Here is a 21895-nt window from a genome sequence, read left to right as displayed (position 1 = left end):
GAAGTGGGCGCGCGCCCACGTGGCGGCGCCTGAGTGGCGGAGGGGGGCGGCGGCGGACGCGTCCGGCGCTGGGGCGGACGTGTCCGTCGGCGGCGGAGGATGTTTTTTTTAGGGTTTCGGGGAGAGGGAGAGATCCGAAAACGGAGGGGTGTATATATAGGCATAGAGGGAGCTAGGAGAGTCCAAATGAGGTGCGGTTTTCGCCCACACGATCGTGATCGAACGCTCTAGGACATGGAGCAGAGTTTGGTGGGTTTTGGGCCAAATTTGGAGGGTGTTGGGCTGCAACACACACGAGGCCTTTTCGGTCCCTCGGTTAACCGTTGGAGTATCAAACGAAGTCCAAATGATACGAAACTTGACAGGCGGTCTACCGGTAGTAAACCAAGGCCGCTTGGCAAGTCTCGGTCCAATCCGGAAATGTTTAATCCCCACACACGAAAGAAAGCTAGAAATGACCACCGGAGGAGAACGAAGCGCCGGAATGCAAAACGGACAACGGGGCAAATGATCGAATGCATGAGATGAACATGTATGCAAACGCAATGCACGAGATGACATGGTATGAGATGCATGAAAACGAAAACAACACACGGAGACAAAGACCCAAACCCGAGAAATAAATATAACTTAGCGCCAGGGACGGCAAGAGTTGGATACAAATATGGAAAGTATATCTGGGGCGTTACATAAGTGCTGCCACTGGGCGTGGGAGGGAGCCCCAGGGCCTGAGGCCAGCACCCCTGAGACTCCGGGGCATGTATAGCCCCACTCATTATTACGTGAGAGTGTCACGAGGCGGCGAGCTTCACAGGCACTGGGCCTTCTTCATAGGTACCGGCCTTGCTTCATATCGCCAGACGAGGGCCCTGCCTTGCGCCACACTCTAGTGCCATCAACGACGACCGGAAACCAGGACGCCGCCGATGGGGTAGAGCGGTCGCCAGCGGTTCCCCCGACGACCACGGGTCCTCCACCAGGGGCAGGCCCTGAGGCACCTCCCCAGCGGAGGGCCTACCTCCTCAGAACACCTTGCTCCGAACGCCGCGGTGGTGATGTCGGATCTTGGCCCCTCTCCTGCAGCCCCCTGCACCCTCCTCCCGAGGGGTAGGAGACTATGGGAGCGAGGCAGCTGCTCGCCGTGGCGACCTGCACCTCCTGCGATCCATAATTAGCGTATGCCTGCTCCTGAGAAATTAGCGGTACCCGATAATCGTTGCCTCCAGCGTGGCCGGTGGGACCGCCCCTGGGCTCCTGGAAGAGCTCAGCTTCTGGTGCCTTGTCCCCCCAGCTTGGGCTGAGGAGCGAGCCTTGTTCGCCCTCGTGAGGGTGCCCTTGGTCCACCATGTGGGGCACGTATTCTTCTGGCGCCGTCATCCCGAAGGCCACGCCGTAGTGCTCCACGTGCCATGTAGCTCTGCTTGACGTGCCCACCGTGGGGTGGTAGCGCGGCTGTCCACTGGGGCCGTGGGTCGCGTCGAGTCCTTCTTCTTCGCGGACCGGGAGCGGGGGCAGCGCCGCCGCCGGTCCGGTGCCAACAGCTTCGCTGGCGTTGGAGTAGCCTTGGAGCCCGCAAGCGCGCGCGGAGCCCCCGCGCGGGCCGCCCTGGGCTTGAGATGGGAGCTGGGTGCAAAAGGGGTGAGCCCCCAAGGCGGCAAAGCCCAGGAGCTCGGCGACCCGCTCCAGCAGCACGTCGTGGATTGCCTCTTGTGCTGATGATGATGAGCAATACAAGGAAGAACAGCCTCGCGAGGGTCTGTCCTTGGCCGGGGCGATGAACTGCTAGGAGGAGTTCAATCACCCTTCTCTCTCTCTATTCTAGCTCCTCTCTGATTGCGATTCCGATCTGTCCGTGTGTGCCCCCTCTACCCTGGGGGTGGCTAGTCCTATTTATAGGCAAAGGCCCTGGGCCTCTTCCCAAATATTGAGTGGGAAGGGCGCCAACAATTGGCCATTTTGAAGGGGAACATCTGGTACACTTATCCTGACTAAAGTTGGTCCTCGCCTGCCAAAGGCTCTGGTGGTGACGCTGGCTGGGCTCCACAAGGACTTCTTCCCTGCCATTGGACTGGTCTTGGTCTTGTTGCACCGAAACGGGTGCCTTTGCTTGATGCTCTCGCCTGCGCTTGCTCCCTTTGCACCGAAGAGGAAAGGAGGACACTTCGCGGCCTGGCGCCCGCCTGGCACCCTTGGTCGTCATGGCTTGCGTCATGGGCACCTCGCGAGGTACCCCGCCTTGATCTCTCCGCCTCCTCACGAGCCACCCTGATGAGGTCGTGCCTGAGGAAGCTCCGTGTCATCCGCCCCGCGAGGCTTGGCCCCTCGCGAGGGTCTTGGGTCTGTGTTGATGAAGATGGGCCGTGCTGGGCCCCCTTTGAGCCACGCCGCAGGCCGCAGGCAGGCAAGTCTGGGGACCCCCATTCCCAGAACGCTGACACATCCGGCACGAAGGATTGGCCGCCTTGATGTTAGACCCAATAATAAACGGATACCATCTCACACGAGTCCTTATGGACGACGACAGTAGTCTTAATTTGATATATCAGGACACAGTCTGCAAAATGGGGATAGACCCGACAAAATTCAGCCACAGAAATACTACCTTCGACGGAGGAATACCAGGCCTAGAGGCCCGCTGCACGAGCTTGCTAATACTAGAGGTTGTATTCGGTTCTCCCGACAACTTTTGAAGCGAAAAGTTAACCTTCGATATCGCTCCATTCTGAAGTGGCTATCAAGCGCTACTTGGAAGAGCAGCTTTTGCTCGTTTTAATGCAGTACCGCATTACGCTTTTCTAAAGCTTACGATGCCTGGTTGTAGGATCGAAAGTATGTCTAGAGGGGGAGTGATTAGACTACTTGACCAAATAAAAACTAAACCTTTTCCCAATTTTAGTTCTTGGCAGATTTTAGCTACTTTAGGACAAGTCAAGCAATCATCACACAATTCAAGCAAGGATGCAAAGAGTATATTGGCAGCGGAAAGTAAAGCATGCAACTTGCAAGAATGTAAAGGGAAGGGTTTGGAGAATTCAAACGCAATTGGAGACACAGATGTTTTTGGCGTGGTTCAGATAGGTGGTGCTATCCTACATCCACGTTGATGGAAACTTCAACCCACGAAGGGTAACGGTTGCGCAAGTCTACGGAGGGCTCCACCCACGAAGGGTCCACGAAGAAGCTACCTTGTCTATCCCACCATGGCCATCGCCCATGAAGGACTTGCCTCACTAGCGGTAGATCTTCACGAAGTAGGCGATCTCCTTGCCCTTACAAACTCCTTGGTTCAACTCAACAATCTTGTCGGAGGCTCCCAAGTGACACCTAGCCAATCTAGGAGACACCACTCTCCAAGAAGTAACAAATGGTGTGTTGATGATGAACTCCTTGCTCTTGTGCTTCAAATGATAGGCTCCCCAACACTCAACTCTCTCTCACAGGATTTGGATTTGGTGGAAAGAAGATTTGAGTGGAAAGCAACTTGGGGAAGGCTAGAGATCAAGATTCGTATGGTAGGAATGGAATATCTTGGCCTCAACACATGAGTAGGTGGTTCTCTCTCAGAACATATGAGTTGGAAGTGCAGATGTGTTCTGATGGCTCTCTCCACGAGTGAAGAGGAGGTGGAGGGGTATATATAGCCTCCACACAAAATCCAATCGTTACACACAATTTACCAATCTCGGTGGGACCGAATCAACAAACTCGGTCGGACCGAAATAGTAAACCTAGTGACCGTTAGTGATTTTCGGTGGGACTGACATGCAACTCGGTAGGACCGATATGGTTAGGGTTAGGGCATAACGTAATCTCAGTGAGACCGATTACAAAAACTCGGTGAGACCGATTTGTTACTAAGCTAACCAGAGGGTTGGTCAGGCAAACTCGGTGGGACCGATTCGCTCTTCTCGGTGAGACCGAAATGTTACGAAAAGGAAACAGTGAGTTTACATTGCAATCTCGGTGGGACCGATCCGCTCTTTCGGTGAGACCGAAAGGTTATGAAAAGGAAACAGATAAATTGCAATCCCATTTCAGTGAGACCGAGATCCCTATCGGTAGAACCGATTTGCTAGGGTTTGGCAATGGCTATGACAAGTGAAACTCGGTGGCGCCGGATAGAAAGAATCGGTAGGGCCGAGTTTGGCTTTGGATTTAGGTCAAATGTGGATATGGGAAAGTAGCTGAGGATTTTGGAGCATATCATTAAGCACATGAAGCAAGAGGCTCATTAAGCAACATCTCATCCCTCCTTGATAGTATTGGCTTTTCCTATGGACTCAATGTGATCTTGAATCACTAAAATGTAAAATGAAGAGTCTTGAGCATTTGAGCTAGAGCCAATCCTTTGTCCTTAGCATTTTGAGGGTTCCACTTTCACCATCCATGCCATGCCAATCATTGAGCTTTCCTGAAATAATCATCTTGGAATAGCATTAGCTCAATGAGCTATATGTTGTTATGAATTACCAAAACCACCTAGGGATAGTTGCACTTTCAATCTCCCCCTTTTTGGTAATTGATGACAACATATAGATTAAAGCTTCGACAAATGATAATAAGAATGAAATGTATCGTCGCTTTGAGAAGTATGTGATAAGTAAGAGCTCCCCCTAAATTTGTGCATGTTTAAAATTTGCTTTGGACTGCAAATGCACAAGGAGTGAGAATCATGGGTTACTCTTCCATGTCACATACATCTTGGTGGAGCGCTCAAAATGATAAGAATTAAATACATGCACTCATCACCAAGAAAAATGAATGATCACATAAGATAGATAGGATAATATCAAGCATGCATAAGTGTAGCTTATGATAAAACACAAGATCATCAATGTCTCACAAGCATATCAAAATATCTCAACCAAAAGCAAACAAAGTTTGAAAAACCACCAAATAAAGAAAGAGAGACTTAAAAGCAACACACACTCTCTCGAAGCCTATGATCTATACATTTTTCTCCCCCTTTGGCAACATGTTACCAAAAAGTTCCTAGAAAATGGATAGTGCTAGATCGACACTCAGGCTTGATCTTCTGGTGGTGGTGGAGTCTGGATCACTCCAAGGACGAAGGCTTCTGTAGACGTGGTTGGAGCTGGAGCTGAAGTAGACGCTGGAGCTGGTTGAGCTGGTGTTGTGGCTGGAGCTGAGGTGGTGGCTCTGGTGTCAGGAACTGGCACTTCAGTCGACCTCTGAGCTCATGGCACTCTGGCAAATGCATTAGTTTTAGTCTTCCCTTTCCTCTCCTGCATATCATCTTGAAGTTGCTCCACTTCAGACTGAATCTCTGTTACTTTGACATCCATGTCATAGAACTTTTGTTCTATGATCCTCTCTAAGCTCTCCTGATTCTGAGTGAGGGTGGCTAGTCCTTTCTCAATCCTCAGTGTGGATGCAATCAAGTAACTAAGCTGCTCTTGCTTGGTTTTCAAGAAATACTTAGATGCCTCCTCTTGAGTTGGCATCTTGGCAGCTTTCTCCTTCCTTGCCTTCTCCTTCTGTGCTTGAGCATGAACTGATGATGGATCATCCTTGTTCATCACAACTTCATTATCTTCAAAATCTGGATGAATAGGCAAATGTTCCTTGTCCAATAGGTATATGTCTGTGCCCATCTTGGAGTTAATCAACTCTTGGATCTGAGGGGCATAACCGCAGCTCCTCTTCTGATCTGCTGCAGTTCTCTTGATTGTTTCTACCATGAGGCTCATGACTTTGAATTTTGGTGGCACATCAAAGATATGAAGCAAGTTGATTGCATGGCCTCTGATCATCTTGTGATCACCTGACTTGGGCAACAGAGTATGCCTCAGAATCCAATTGATAGTTGGCAACCCTGACAGAAGATAATGTACTGACCCAAATTTGAAAGTATCAAGTGCCTTCTTTGGAATCTCCTTGTACATGTTGGACATAGAGTTGTGGTCCATCTTCTTCTTGGCATATATGTCTAAGTCATCCTCATGCTCCTCTAGGGCATTGATGAGCTGTGCCCACTCAGCAACTGTTGATTGATACCTTGTTTCTTCCGACATCCACACAATCCTTCCATCTGGATAGAAGTGTGCTGTGGAGTAGAACTGCATGATCAGCTCTTCATTCCACTTTGTGAGCTTCTGCCCAACAAAGTCTTCTACTCCACAAGCCTTGAAGCTGTCTTGCACTCCAGGATAGTGCTCTTCATTGTCCTTGATGTAATGCCAATCTACCCATCTCATGTCACAAACAATGGGCTTCTTATCAAGCAACACTGTCTCATAGAAGTCCTGTTGTTCCTTTGTGTGGAACTTGTAGTCAACAGCAGTTCTTCTTCTGGTAGCATATGGATCTGCTTCTCTCCACTTTCTCAGCCCTGAGTCTCTTCTGATCTTCATGTCCTCAGCCACAGGATGAGCATCATTGTGGTCTGGGATCTTGGGCTTTAGCTTCCTGAGAACTTGGCCTTCCTCTTCTTCTGCAGTGTCAGGCACTGGGGCCTTATTCTTTTCAGCAGCTGCTATGCTCCTTGTATTCCTCTTTGGAGCTGACTCGGCCTTTGATGCAGCCTTGGGTGCTTCCTTGGGCTTGGATGCAGTAGCCCCTGATCTTATAGCATCACCCATTAGCTTTGGCATCTTAGGTGCTGAAGCAGCAACCTCTTCTTCCTCTTCATCTTCTTGTCCAGAAGAATCTCTCCTCATAGAAGGTTTTCCAATGACTCTGGCAGTGGTAGATCTGACTCTCTTGTTTTTCTTGTCTTGGCCAATTTCTTCTTCTTCAGATTCCATGGTGAACTTTATAGTTCCTTCAGGTGCAGCCTTCCTAGGCTTTTTAGGAATCTGAGTTGAGGCTCTGGCCTTTGGCATAGGCTGCCTACCTGCTGGCCTTTTAGTTTTCAATCCTGGCTTTGTGCTCTGAGCTGAGCCATATTCCTTCTTGAGCACAACTTTCTTGGAAGTGGCTTCTTCTTCTGCCACATAGTCCTCATCCTCTGATTCTGAGGTTCTTTTCTTCCTTTGTCTGGTGGCAGCTTTTGGCAAGTTACTAGGGGTGCTCCTGCTGCCTTCATCTGAAGAACTGGAGGGACTAGTGCCCTCACTCATGTGCACTTGCTATTCTGACAGGTTCTGGCTATCACTCTGATCTGACATGATGAACAAGCTGACTGCTGACCCTGCGAATAGTTTATAGATGAGGTAGAGTGGATGAGCATCACAAAATGCAGAGATTTTTGCAAAAGAATGATTCAAAATCTTAGTTTTAGTTTCCCACAGAAATCATTTCGGATCTACCGATTTTTAAACTCGGTGATAACGAAGCAGTTTTGGAACCTAAACTAGTGAACTCGGTCAGACCGAGTCACAGTTCGGTGGCACCGAGACTGCTAGGGTTTCATAAAGTTCCAAAATCGGTCACACCGATTAGTAATCCTCGGTCAGACCGAGTCTCACTTGTGCAATGGCATTAGCCAAATCGGTGGGACCGAGTTTTTCAACTCGGTGGGTCCGAGATGGTTTCGGTGGAAACCTAACCCTAAAAATTTCGAATCAAGCCTATTCTACGAAAGCATTGACTGGATAGGAGTGTTTCAATCGTGGCTAGAAACAATAAGATCACAATGTGCTAGGAATCAGATTGGGAATAGCACAAAGATCGACTCCATACCCTAGTTCGGTGGAGACTCGCTACGGCGGCAACGGCGGGGTTGAATTCCGTTGACGGTGATGGAGACCAGCGACTGGAGGCGGCTGGCGGCGAGGAGACGATTCGGAGACCACGTTGGCAGAGCGAGCTATCGCGCGGGCGAAGGGGTTCGGAGAAATTTCCAAAAAATTTCCCGTGTCTATATATAGCCCGACCCTGTCGGTGTGACCAAGTGGAACAACTCGGTGGCACCGAGATGCAAAACTGTATACAATTATTGCAACTCGGTGTGGCCGAATGGTTCAAATCGGTTGCACCGAGATCGAAAACATAGATCAACTTAATGATCCCGGTAGGACCAAAAGTAGGATATCGGTCAGACCGAGAATCACAAAGAAGTTTTGGAAGTTTAAGTCTATGACGAATCGGGGACTCCGAGTGCTCCTCACACAGAGTGGTTCGAATCTGACTTGATCAAATTTTGTGATGTAGCATGAATAGAGTTTGAGACGAGAAAAGCATAGATAGCTAGAGGAGGTTCTTAGGCATTCTTGTCCATCCACTTGGCAAAAGGAAATAAAACCAAACAATCAAAACAACAAATGGATGTCCTCGAATGAGTAAAATATGCAACCAACATGCTCACACAAGAAAATGGCAATTGAAATATGTGACAAAGCATGCACAACCAATTCTAGCATCTATCAAGCAATTGGTGATGACTAGGTCATCTATATATTAGTATATTGACTTAGGAGTCAAATGAGAACACTTGATCATAGGTCATACTCATCGTTTAAGCTCAAGTGGGGTTACCACTTTTACATAAAGCATTGTTGTGTTCACATCATTAGACTTGCTTTAGCTCAAGTCTTAGAGTAAAGCTCCCCCTAGATGTGATATCCCCCCTAAGAGGGATGAACTAACCTTTGGTTTTGTCGATGATGACTTCATGTAGATGTTGAAGATGTGGATGCTCAATGTTGATGTAGATCACTTGGAGCTATCCATTGGAGTGAATTGCACTTTGAATACCTACATGGGTTAGTCCCACAAGGAACAAACAAGAATATCCATAGACATAGAGTGATGCACACACAAGATGATGTCCATGAAAACTTTTAGGTTACCTTGTCCCTTGACTTACCAATAAGAGGGTTTGTGACTCCTTGAACTAGTGCAAGATGTGGAAGTTGATTGCACTTGTTCTTGCCAAAATGATAAGAGTGAAGTATGTTGGCGGAGTCACCCTCAAGAACTTTCTAGTTCTTCTTCTTTTGGATCCACACCATCTTGATGGGAATCCTTGGAGTTGTAGTCGTACTTGATGAAGTGGAACTTGAAGTAGTCTTGGGAATCCACTTGACTAAGGTCTTAGGAGCTTCTTCAAATGCATCAATTTCCTCTTGAAGCTTGTCCTTGCCTTTTTGCTTGTAGTCTTGTGGTGGAAAATCCTCTTGAGCTTGTGTCTCCTTGAAGGAAGTAGGATCATACTTCTCTTGTTGAGGAACAAACTTTGTCTTGGGGTATTGATCTTCTTCCCACTCAGCTCCATTGGCATTGAACTTTCGTTCAAAACCAACACCTTGATTCTTCCGGTGCCTTCCTTGCTTGCGCACAATTTCTTCGAATTGCTTACTTCCGGCAAGGCTTTTGTACACTCCCTTCTCTATAATTCCCTTCAATAAGCTATTTTCTTGCTCAAGTGTAACTTGGCTAAGAGAATCATTAGTGAAATCAAGAGAACTATTAGAAGCAACAATATTGGATTTAGCATGATCATTGTTACTACTAGAGGAAGAATCTTTCTTGTTCTTGTTACTAGACTTGACTTGAGGCATGTAAGTGGATAAGAGTAAACGCTTGGCAATGTAAGAAGAACTTTTCTTGCGGAGATCATCATTGATTGCCTTTAAAAACTCATGCTCTTGCTCAAGATTGAGCTTTTCAAAGCGTAACTTCTCATGAGCTCTTAAAAGTTCTCGATGATCTTCGAAGATAGTTTCATGAGCTAACTTAGGAATGTTTAGTTCTTTAGTTAGAGCCTCAATTTTCTCCTTATCATTGTCATTCGTTTTATCTTGATTAGCATGATTTATTGACGTTTCATCATAGTATTCATCACTAGAGTTGTCAACAAGTAAATCATCATCACCTAACAAGTCATCTTCATCACTATTAAAATCAACAAACTCGGGGTGTGTTACCTTAGGACCTTTGGCAATGAAGCATCTTCCAATTCCTTCATTTGGTGAGTCAAATATGTCGTAGGAGTTGGTTGACACAAGTGCTAGACCGGCAACACCTTCATCTTGAGTATATTCAGAGTCAGAGTGATAACTTCTCTCGGAGTGGTTGTTGGAGTCGGAGCCGGATACCCATTCACCAACATGAGCTTGATGTCTTTGTTTTGTGTAGCTCCTTGATGATTTTTCCTTCCTTTCTGATTCCTTGCTTCTCCGTGAGTGTCTTCGTTCATAACGATCATCTCTACTCCTTCTCTCTCTCTTGATGGTGATTCTTCTCTTTTGCTTCTTCTTTTTGGAGAATCTTCTCTTCTTTTGTAGGGAGCCGTACACTCATTGGAATAGTGTCCGGGTCTTCCACAATTGTAGCAGTTTCGCTCTCAACTAGAAGATATTTTGTCATTGTAGGACCTTGACTTGGAGGTTCTATCTTTGCTTCTACTCTTGTAGAACTTGTTGAAGTTTTTCACCATTAAGCTCAATTCTTCATTGAAGTTTGGTTTCTCACTTGATGATGTGGGGGCTTCACATGAGGCTTTGTAGGCACCACTTGATTGTTGTGAAGTTCCTCTTTATCCTTGAGTGACATCTCATGAGCAACAATTCTTCCAATGACCTCCGTTGGCTTGAGATCTTTGTAATTGGGCATCATTTGGATCAATGTGCACAAGGTATCATATTTTCCATCCAAGGCTCTTAGGATCTTCTTGCTGATGAATCTATCGGTCATCTCTTCACTCCCTAAGCCGGCAATCTCATTTGTGATGAGAGCAAGCCTAGAATACATTTGAGCGACACCTTCACCATCCTTCATTTTGAACTTGTCAAGTTGACTTTGAAGCACATCCAATTAGGATTCCTTGACGGAGTCGGTACCTTCATGCATATCAATCAAAGTATCCCAAATTTCCTTTGCATTCTCAAGACGGCTGATTTTGTTGAATTCTTCGGGGCACAATCCGTTGAAGAGAATATCAAAAGCTTGAGCAGTGTATTGCAGCATCTTCAACTCATCCGCGGTAGCTTCACGGTTTGGTTCTTTCCCATCAAAGAAGTCACCTTGCAAACCAACACACACAATAGCCCAAATGGCGGGGTTATGTCCAAGAATATGCATTTTCATTTTATGCTTCCAACTAGCAAAATTAGTACCATCAAAGTAAGGACCTCTACGGTGATAATTTCCCTCGCTAGACGCCATACTCTCCTAGGTTGTGAAACCAAGGCTATGACCACCAAAAGCTATGGAAATCAAAGCAAATGGAGACCAAAGCTCTAATACGACTTGTAGGATCGAAAGTATGTCTAGAGGGGGGTGATTAGACTACTTGACCAAATAAAAACTTAACCTTTTCCCAATTTTAGTTCTTGGAAGATTTTAGCTACTTTAGGACAAGTCAAGCAATCATCACACAATTCAAGCAAGCATGCAAAGAGTATATTGGCAGCGGAAAGTAAAGCATGCAACTTGCAAGAATGTAAAGGGAAGGGTTTGGAGAATTCAAACGCAATTGGAGACACGGATGTTTTTGGCGTGGTTCAGATAGGTGGTGCTATCCTACATCCACGTTGATGGAGACTTCAACCCACGAAGGGTAACGGTTGCGCGAGTCCACGGAGGGCTCCACCCACGAAGGGTCCACGAAGAAGCAACCTTGTCTATCCCACCATGGCCATCGCTCACGAAGGACTTGCCTCACTAGTGGTAGATCTTCACGAAGTAGGCGATCTCCTTGCCCTTACAAACTCCTTGGTTCAACTCCACAATCTTGTCGGAGGCTCCCAAGTGACACCTAGCCAATCTAGGAGACACCACTCTCCAAGAAGTAACAAATGGTGTGTTGATGATGAACTCCTTGCTCTTGTGCTTCAAATGATAGTCTCCCCAACACTCAGCTCTCTCTCACAGGATTTGGATTTGGTGGAAAGAAGATTTGAGTGGAAAGCAACTTGGGGAAGGCTAGAGATCAAGATTCATATGGTAGGAATGGAATATCTTGGCCTCAACACATGAGTAGGTGGTTCTCTCTCAGAACATATGAGTTGGAAGTGTAGATGTGTTTTGATGGCTCTCTCCACGAGTGAAGAGGAGGTGGAGGGGTATATATAGCCTCCACACAAAATCCAACCGTTACACACAATTTACCAATCTCGGTGAGACCGAATCAACAAACTCGGTCGGACCGAAATAGTAAACCTAGTGACCGTTAGTGATTTTCGGTGGGACTGACATGCAACTCGGTAGGACCAATATGGTTAGGGTTAGGGCATAACGTAATCTCGGTGGGACCGATTACACAAACTCGGTGAGACTGATTTGGTAATAAGCTAACCAGAGGGTTGGTCAGGCAAACTCGGTGGGACCGATTCGCTCTTCTCGGTGAGACCGAAATGTTACGAAAAGGAAACAGTGAGTTTACATTGCAATCTCGGTGGGACCGATCCGCTCTTTCGGTGAGACCGAAAAGTTACGAAAAGGAAACAGAGAAATTGCAATCCCATCTCGGTGAGACCGAGATCCCTATCGGTAGAACCGATTTGCTAGGGTTTGGCAATGTCTATGACAAGTGAAACTCGGTGGCGCCGGATAGAAAGAATCGGTAGGGCCGAGTTTGGCTTTGGATTTAGGTCAAATGTGGATATGGGAAAGTAGCTGAGGATTTTGGAGCATATCATTAAGCACATGAAGCAAGAGGCTCATTAAGCAACACCTCATCCCTCCTTGATAGTATTGGCTTTTCCTATGGACTCAATGTGATCTTGGATCACTAAAATGTAAAATGAAGAGTCTTGAGCATTTGATCTAGAGCCAATCCTTTATCCTTAGCATTTTGAGGGTTCCACTTTCACCATCCATGCCATGCCAATCATTGAGATTTCCTGAAATAATCATCTTGGAATAGCATTAGCTCAATGAGCTATATGTTGTTATGAATTACCAAAACCACCTAGGGATAGTTTCACTTTCACTGGTCCACGCGACATCATCACAATTAGCAGAAATATTGAACGTTCCTCATGCGCGGAAGAATGTGCGATGGCTTTAACAGCCGAACACTAAACGGCACCTCCAACCAGAATAAATGATCGGTCGTCAAGACCGCGGACACGGCTAGACGAGTCCAGCGCATTACTAGCTATAACAGCTTAGATAAACCCGAGATTGGTTTGATGGTTATACCCCCATAGACGGTACCAGGGGCTTCCCGCGTGTAAACAGGGCTAGTTCAGCTCAACTTTACTTATCTTGAATTTTAATGGTTTATTGGGAATAACCAATTTTTTGCATGACAACTTTCATCTAAGTTATTCTCTTTTACAGATGATAATCGTGCTACACCCTTCCAGGATACGGCGCAATGGAGACACAGGCGCAGACGTGCAACAGGGACCCGCTCAAAGGTTTCTTTTTAGATTAAGACCCTTTGTAAACCTTTTTTACTGTCTCTTGTTGTTCACATCCTTCGGATACTCAGTACAACCGAGAAGGATGCTGACATTATTGGCATTTCGCCACGTCAGAACATTGCACATACCTGGACACTTGGAGTTCATTATCAAGGGCATTGCTCAGCCCGGCATATGTTATAAAGACCAAATACCTTAGGGAGTGTTCGGCGTCGCGAGTTTGGCCTTATATGCAAATGTCTTTGGTCAAATGTTGGGTTTTCCCGGCTCCTGTGTTTTGCTACCTTACGTTCCGCTCTATCAGCTAAGGTGGCACCGGGAGAACTACTGCGATTGTGCCCTGGTTCATCCGGATGAGCACCTCAGTAGAGAAAGATGAAAACTGACCATCATGATAAAGTGCGAGACTGGTCAACCACTTGATGACTTAGCGGAATCTTCGGGATTCCTCTGCATTAACGAAGGGCCGTTTCCCAGTCATGTACGTACGCACCCCGTATTCGGACGAGCGCGGAGGTACCAGGGGCTATATAGTAGTCCCACCATCAAACTCTTATGGCTAAGTGAAAGTGTTAAAGCAATATAGTCTGATTGCCTCGTTCGCTGCGCTATCACCTCCTTAATGGACCAAGACGTTGGATCAAGTGTGAATACGCATTTTTTGCGAACACCCCCGCATTATATGCATGGGGGCTGAAGCCGACGACTGCAAACTTTCAGGTTATATACATATATACATAAACGGCCGCACATGAGGCATCATAATACTTTCAGGAAAAAGTATAAACACAGCCTTTATAATTTAATAAACATTGTTCTTACAATGGGAGTACATGTCACTTGAACATAATATTCTTCGAGCACTGAGCCTCTATTAAACAAGCGCCTTCAAGGACTTCTTCAAAGTAGTGCTCGGTAGATACTCGGCCCACGGTCGAACTCCGGGTTGCAATAACGGTGGCCTCCATCTTTGCCCAGTATGTCTTGACATGGGCAAGAGCCATCCGCGCACCCTCTATGCACGCCGACCTCTTCATAGCGTCGATGCATGACACAACACCAAGGAACTGTTGCACTAAACTAAATAACTATTCGGTCTTGGCCCTTCCGGCCACAGATGATCCACAACAGACCTCATGGCAAGCTCGGACAACCTATGGAGCTCGGCCCACTCGGCCATTCGCTCATTCAACAGCAGCAGACGCACTGGAACATGGAACTGTGACCAGAACAGCTTTTCCACTTCACGATCTTTTGTTCTTTGAAATACTCGGCCGCATCAGCACCACTTGCTGCCAAATCCACGTATGCGTCTGCAGAACTCCATAGTTGATCAAGAGGGGCATACTTAGGATCTCCGAACATCATCCGCAACAAAAAGGGCTTTCCAGCCGCGATATCCCTGGCTTGACGTAGCTCCTCCTTCGCCGCTCTGATTTTAGAGCGAGCATCCTTGGTCGCTACCATGGCCTTCTCCAGCCTGTTCGACTCTCAGCTCTTCGACCGCCTTTAGAGCGGCCGCATCACTCTTCCTGGCTTGCTTCTTGGCTCGGGCAAGTTCCGCCCGAAGGGTCTCCACGGCGGCAGCCCCATCTGTAGTCACAACATATTAAAGATACTAGCATCATGCTCCTCTTACTATGTGTTGATCACCGGAGAAATCACATACCCTGTGCCTCGTCGAGCCGCCTGTTGACAAGCACGATGTCGGCATCTGCCGCATCAAGTTGCTACTTCAGCTCGGCAAACTCACCAGTCTGGCTAGCCACCGGACCTTCAGCCACCTGCACATGAAGGCGACATGATTATTACCTGGGACTATGATCCTTTGTTTGTCGCCGTTTTCGACAACAACCAGAGTCTCAGGGGCTACTATCTGCATAGGGCACACCTAACGTGTGCGGTACCATAAAAAACATACACTATTTCACATACCTCAAAGCCTTTCAGCAGACTCATAAAAGCTTCATGCAACCCGCTTTCAGTGGATGAAATCCTCTCAACCACCGTACCCATTAGTGTACGATGCGCTTCTGAGATAGCCGCTTGCTCCAGAAGATCCTTCAGTGCGTACGATCACACACCGGATGGTTCCGGACTCTTTCTGTTGCTCTCCTAGGAGCCGAATACTCCGGACTTCGGGTGGCCGAAGGATTACCCTCTGGCCTTGGCGGATTAGGAGAAACCCTCCGTGACGACACCTCAGGGTCGCCCGCCTCATCATGCCGGGTGGCATGGGGAGGTGTTTCGCTCTCCATCATCTCCGGAAGAAGATCCCCCGAAGACGAACTCTGTCGAGAAGGGCTACGATCCGAACTACAAGACATATGCTTCGGTTATTGTCCTTAGAAGTAAAGCAGGATATTTTTACTATTAATTAAGTACTCTTTGTTTACTTACAGCTCGGTGGAGGGTTGATCCCCTTGCGGGCACTGTGCGGCAAGTGTACCCTCCGGGGTAGGACCCTCCGACAAAGGATTCTTCCCTCGCTTGGAGACCATTACTTCCAAGTCTTCAGAGGCAGTCCTCTTCCTTCCCTCGGGAGAGGGAATTTTAGATTCTTCCCCCCGGTTATCCTCCTTCGAGGAGGCACTGATTCCCCCGGTCTGGATGAATAGTAAGTGAGGCTCGCTCTCGGCCTCTTTGTTCCTCCCTTTACCTTCCCCTGATGGCGCTTGATAAGGCGCAAGCTCAAGCATCCTGGCTAGTATAGGATCCGGTGAGCCCTCGGGAAGGGGGGCCAGACACCTGATCATCTTTGCCTCTTTTATCCAGTCCTGGTCAAAAGGCGACTTTTCAGGATGATGTTGTGATAAATTAAAAAACAACGTGTTCGGCCACAGGACTACTTACTTGGGTATCTGGACGATTGCAGCTCAGACCCGCATCCTCAGTGGTGTCCGGACACCTTATTTCTGGCCGAAGAACAATTTGTACATCTCTTCGAGCGTCATGCCGAGGAAGTGCTGAATAGCTTGTGATCCTTCCGGGTTGAACTCCCACATACGAAGGGGACGACGTTTGCAAGGTGGGACTCGACGAACTAGCATGACTTTCATTACCGTTACCAGGCTGACATCTCTCTCGAGGAGATCTCGGATGCGACTCCGCAATATTGGCACATCATTTACTGGCCCCAGTCCAGCCCCTTGTTGATCCATGACGTCAGTTGTGGCGGGGGGCCCGAGCGAAAGGCAGGGGCGGCTACCCACTTGGTACCCTGGGGAGCTGTGATATAAAACCACTCCCGTTGCCATAAACTGGACACCTCCGGGAAGGAACCCTTTGGCCATGGAACATCGGCGCCTTTGCTTATTACGGCACCTCCGCACTCTGCATGTCGCCCCTCAATCATCTTCGGGTTCACATTGAAGGTCTTGAGTCATAAGCCGAAGTGTGGGGTAATGCGGAGGAAGGCTTCACACACGACGATGAACGACGAGATGTGAAGGATGGAATCCGGGGCCAGGTCATGGAAATCCAGCCCGTAATAGAACATGAGCCCCCTAACAAAGGGATCTAGGACAAGGCCTAGACCTCGGAGGAAGTGAGAGATGAATACAACGCTCTCGCCGGGTTTGGGAGTGGGAATGACCTGCCCTCGGGCAGGCAGCCTGTGCGAGATTTCGCCGGTCAAATACCTAGCCTCTCTTAGCTTCTTGATGTCTTCCTCTGTGACAGAGGAGGGCATCCATCGACCTTGAAGGTTGGATCTGGACATGGTTGAAGGTCCAAAGTGCCTGACCTGAGCCTTGGGTATTGAAACTCGAGGCGGGGGAAGGATTCGATCGAGTACGAGAAGAAAAGGGACATGCCTTGGCCTCTTTAGAAATAGGGTGAATATCAAGCATCCTCCTCGTGGCCGTTTGGGACTTGCCTAAAATCGAGGAGTCATACCAATGGGCACGATTGGGTTACCCACATCCGTATTGATGAGAATCCCGTAATAAGGGGGACATGATCTCTGCTTCGACAAGACGTGCCAATAAAATTGCCTCGGAAAACGTGCAGTGGCAGGCTGATGGAGAAAAATGGTTCGAATAATGATCAGGCCGTGGTATGATGTCACGTTATGAAAAGTCATCAGCAGATTAGATTTGTGGAAATATTATTCTCTCTACGGTAGTATGTGGAACTTGTTTTGCAGAGCCGGACACTATCCTTGTGTCAAAAATCTTCTATGGAGTATTCGGAGAAGGAACAAGCCTTGCAATGCCGAAGATAATCTGCACGCTGGACTCATTGTCATTGAAGCCTGGTTCAGGGTCTACTGAGGGAGTCATGGATTAGGGGGTCCTCGGACAACCGGACTATATCCTTTGGCCGAACTATTGGACTATGAAGATACAAGATTGAAGACTTCATCCCATGTCCAGATGGGACTCTCCTTGGCGTGGAAGGCAAGCTTGGCAATACGAATATGTAGATCTCCTCCCTTGTAACCGAATCTATGTAACCCTAGCCCCCTCCGATGTCTATATAAACCAGAGGGTTTAGTCCGTAGGACAACAACAATCATACCATAGGCTAGCTTCTAGGGTTTAGCCTCTACAATCTCGTGGTAGATCAACTCTTGTAATACTCATATCATCAAGATCAATCAAGTAGGAAGTAGGGTATTACCTCCATCGAGGGGGCCCGAACCTGGGTAAATATTGTGTCCCCCGCCTCATGTTTCCATCCGCCTTAGACACACAGTTCAGGACCCCCTACCCGAGATCCGCCGGTTTTGACACCGACACTAAGCACAAGTCAAGACATACCAAGTACCCATCACAAACTCTTCTCCCTCGCACTACATTATTTGCCATTTGCCTCTCGTTTTCCTCTCCCCCACTTCACCTTTGCTGTTTTATTCGCCCTTTTCCGTCCGCTTCTTTTCGCTTGCTTCTTCTGTGCTTGTGTGTTGGATTGATTGTTTGTCACGATCGCTCAAGATATTACTAAATTATGTGACTTTTCCGATACCAGCAACAATAATTTTATTAGCAGTCCGATTGCTCCCATTACCAATGCTGAATCTTGTGAAATTAATGCTGCTTTGTTGAATCTTGTCATGAAAGATCAATTTCCTGGCCTTCCTAGTGAAGATGCCACAACCCATCTAAACAACTTTGTTGATTTGTGCGATATGCAAAAGAAGAAAGTTGTGGATAATGATATTGTTAAATTGAAGCTATTTCCGTTTTCGCTTAGGGATTGTGCTAAAACTTGGTTCTCTTCTTTGCCTAAAAATAGTATTGATTCATGGAATAAGTGCAAAGATGCTTTTATCTCTAATTATTTTGCTCCCGCTAAGATCATCTCTCTTAGAAACGATATTATGAATTTTTAGCAACTTGATCATGAGCATGTTGCACAAGATTGGGAGAGGATGAAATTAATGATACGTAATTGCCCTACACATGGTTTGAATTTATGGATGATTATACAAAAAATTTATGCCGGATTGAATTTTTCTTCTAGAAATCTTTTAGATTCGGCCGCGGGAGGCACTTCTATGGAAATCGCTTTAGGAGAAGCTACTAAACTCCTAGATAATATTATGGTTAATTATTCTCAATGGCATACCGAAAGATCCACTAGTAAAAAGGTTCATGCGATAGAAGAAATTAATGTTTTGAGTGGAAAGATGGATGAACTTATGAAATTGTTTGCTTATAAGAGTGTTTCTTTTGATCCTAATGATGTGCCTTGTCCACTTTGATTGGGAATAATAATGAATCCTTGAATGTGAATTTTGTTGGTAGGAACAACTTTGGTAATAACGCGTATAGAGGAAACTTTAATTCTAGGCCGTTCCCTAGTAATTCCTCTAATAATTATGGTAATTCCTACAACAACTCTTATGGAAATTTTAATAAGATTCCCTCTGATTTTAAGACTAGTGTTAAAGAATTTATTAATTCGCAAAAGAATTTCAATGCTTTGCTTGAAGAAAAATTACCTAAGATTGATGAGTTGGCTAGGAATGTGGATAGAATTTCTCTTGATGTTGATTCTTTGAAACTTAGATCTATTCCACCTAAGCATGATATCAATGAGTATCTCAAATCCATGAGAATTTCCATTGATGAGTGCAAAGAAAGAACCGCTAGGATGCGTGCTAAAAAGGATTGCTTTGTGAAAGCGTTTTCTCCTAATTTTCATGATAATAATGATGAAGATCTAAAAGTGATTGATGTGTCTAACATTAAATCTTTGTTTTCCAATATGAATCTTGATAAAGATGGGACTGGAGATGAGTCAACTTTAGTTAAAAGGCATCCCAATGATTCGTAGTTTTTAGATCTTGATGCAAAAATTAATAAAAATGGGATTGAAGAGGTCAAAACTTTACATAGTAATGAACCCACTATTTTGGATTCCAAGGAATTTAATTATGATAATTGTTCTTTGATAGATTGTATTTCCTTGTTGCAATCCGTGTTAAATTCTCCTCATGCTTATGATCAAAATAAGGCCTTTAATAAACATATCATTGATGCTTTAATGCAATCTTATGAAGAAAAGCTGAAATTAGAAGTTTCTATCCCTAGAAAACTTTATGATGAGTGGGAACATACTATTAAAATTAAGATTAAAGATCATGAATGATATGCTTTATGTGATTTGGGTGCTAGTGTTTCCACGATTCCCAAAACTTTGTGTGATGTGTTAGGTTTCCGTGAATTTGATGATTGTTCTTTAAATTTGCATCTTGCGGATTCCACCATTAAGAAACCTATGGGAAGGATTAATGATGTTCTTAGTGTTGCAAATAGGAATGATGTGCCCGTAGATTTCATTGTTCTTGATATAGATTGCAATCCTACATGTCCTATTATTCTTGGTAGACCTTTCCTTAGAACGATCGGTGCAATTATTGACATGAAAGAAGGAAATATTAGATTCCAATTTCCGTTAAGGAAAGGCATAGAACACTTTCCTAGAAAGAAAATTAAATTACCTTATGAATCTATTATGAGAGCCACATATGGATTGCATACCAAAGATGATAATACATAGATCTATTCTTGTTTTTATGCCTAGCTAGGGGCGTTAAACGATAGTGCTTGTTGGGAGGCAACCCAATTTGTTGGTGTACAAAAAGGGGGTACACTTTTTGTACCCCTATGACTATGCACGGGCAGTCTGAGCCACGGGCGCTGCCACGCCGAGCACGGCAAGGGAGGTAAACCAAGGTAAGGTTGAAGCTGAAGAGGAGCAGAACGACGCCAAGACCAAGACCACAAAGGGCAAAGGGAACAAAGTAGACCCCCTCGGCAAGATCCTTGCCGGGGGGCAGCTTTAGCTAGCCCGGCAAGATCCTTGCCGTGGCAGCTCGCCCCACACCTACGGAGCGAGGTCACCCTTGAGTCCACTGCCCCCATGGGGCAAGGATTCGGGAGACATCCCCGTGGTGGCATGCAGATCTTTGTGAAGACATTCAAGACCATATGCCCACTTAAGAAGGTGATGACCCTTGGCGGGATCCCAGCCAAGGAGGACCACAAGGCCCCCGGCAAGAGCCTTGCCGGGGATGACAGCGAGCACCACGGCAAGACCCTTGCCAAGGACACCCGTGGGGCCACCATCAGGCCCGCACCAGTCGCGCCTCCACCACCGTTCGCATGCAGCTGCCGACCCAACCAGTTGGGCAGGCACCTGCGTGGCGGCGTGCAGATCTTCATGGAGACCCACCACTGCGCCACCTCGGCTGCTTGCCTGCCTACATGGCACCACAAGCACCGCTGGCCAGGGCGCATGTCAACGCAAGAGGGAGCGGCGACGGACAGGACAGGGCTCTCCCCCCTCCCCGATAAAGCAAGGACACCTAAGCAAGGCACATTAAATGCACCTTGTCATGTAATGCGAGGGATAAACTCGCATTACTGTACCCTTTCCACCTCCTGTGTGCCACTGTGGCGACCCCTTTCCTATAAAAGGAGGCCTGAGGCGACCAGGAGGAGGATTCGGCTTTTTGGAGCTCCTCACGCCCCATAGCTAGCTCAAGAACACATATATACAATCCAGCAAAGCAGGAGTAGGGTTTTACGCATCCTCGCAGCCCGAACCTGGATAAAGGAACCGTGTGCTATCTGTTTGATCCGCTCTTCCCAAGACCCCCGCGCCCCGCAACCGTAGTAGGGATTCTTGTGATCCCATAGGTGTCGTTTCACACCGACACAATTTTATTTTTGTTCCTTGTTTTATGTTCCTGTTTAGTAATAAATAATTCATCTAGCTTCTGTTTATATGTGGTTTTATGTTTTAATTAGTGTTTGTGCCAAGTAGAACCTTTGGGAAGACTTGGGTGAAGTCTTTGCGATCTTGCTGTAAAAAACAGAAACTTTAGCGCTCACGAGATTAGCTGCCATTTTTTACTAGAGAGTTATTTTAAGTTAATTCTTATTCAAGATGATTAATAGACAAATTCCTCACGTCCACCAATTTTTTTCAGAATTTTTGGAGTTCTAGAAGTGTTCGTTTGATACAGATTACTACAGACTGTTTTGTTTTTGACATATTCTGTTTTTCGTGTGTTGTTTGCTTATTTTGATGAATCTATGGCTAGTATCGGGGGGTATGAACCATAGATAAGTTGGAATACAGTAGGTTTAACACCAATATAAATA

Source organism: Triticum aestivum, chromosome 3A (assembly GCF_018294505.1).
Source record: "Triticum aestivum cultivar Chinese Spring chromosome 3A, IWGSC CS RefSeq v2.1, whole genome shotgun sequence".
NCBI lineage: Eukaryota > Viridiplantae > Streptophyta > Magnoliopsida > Poales > Poaceae > Triticum > Triticum aestivum.
Note: the sequence above shows the minus strand (reverse complement) of the source record.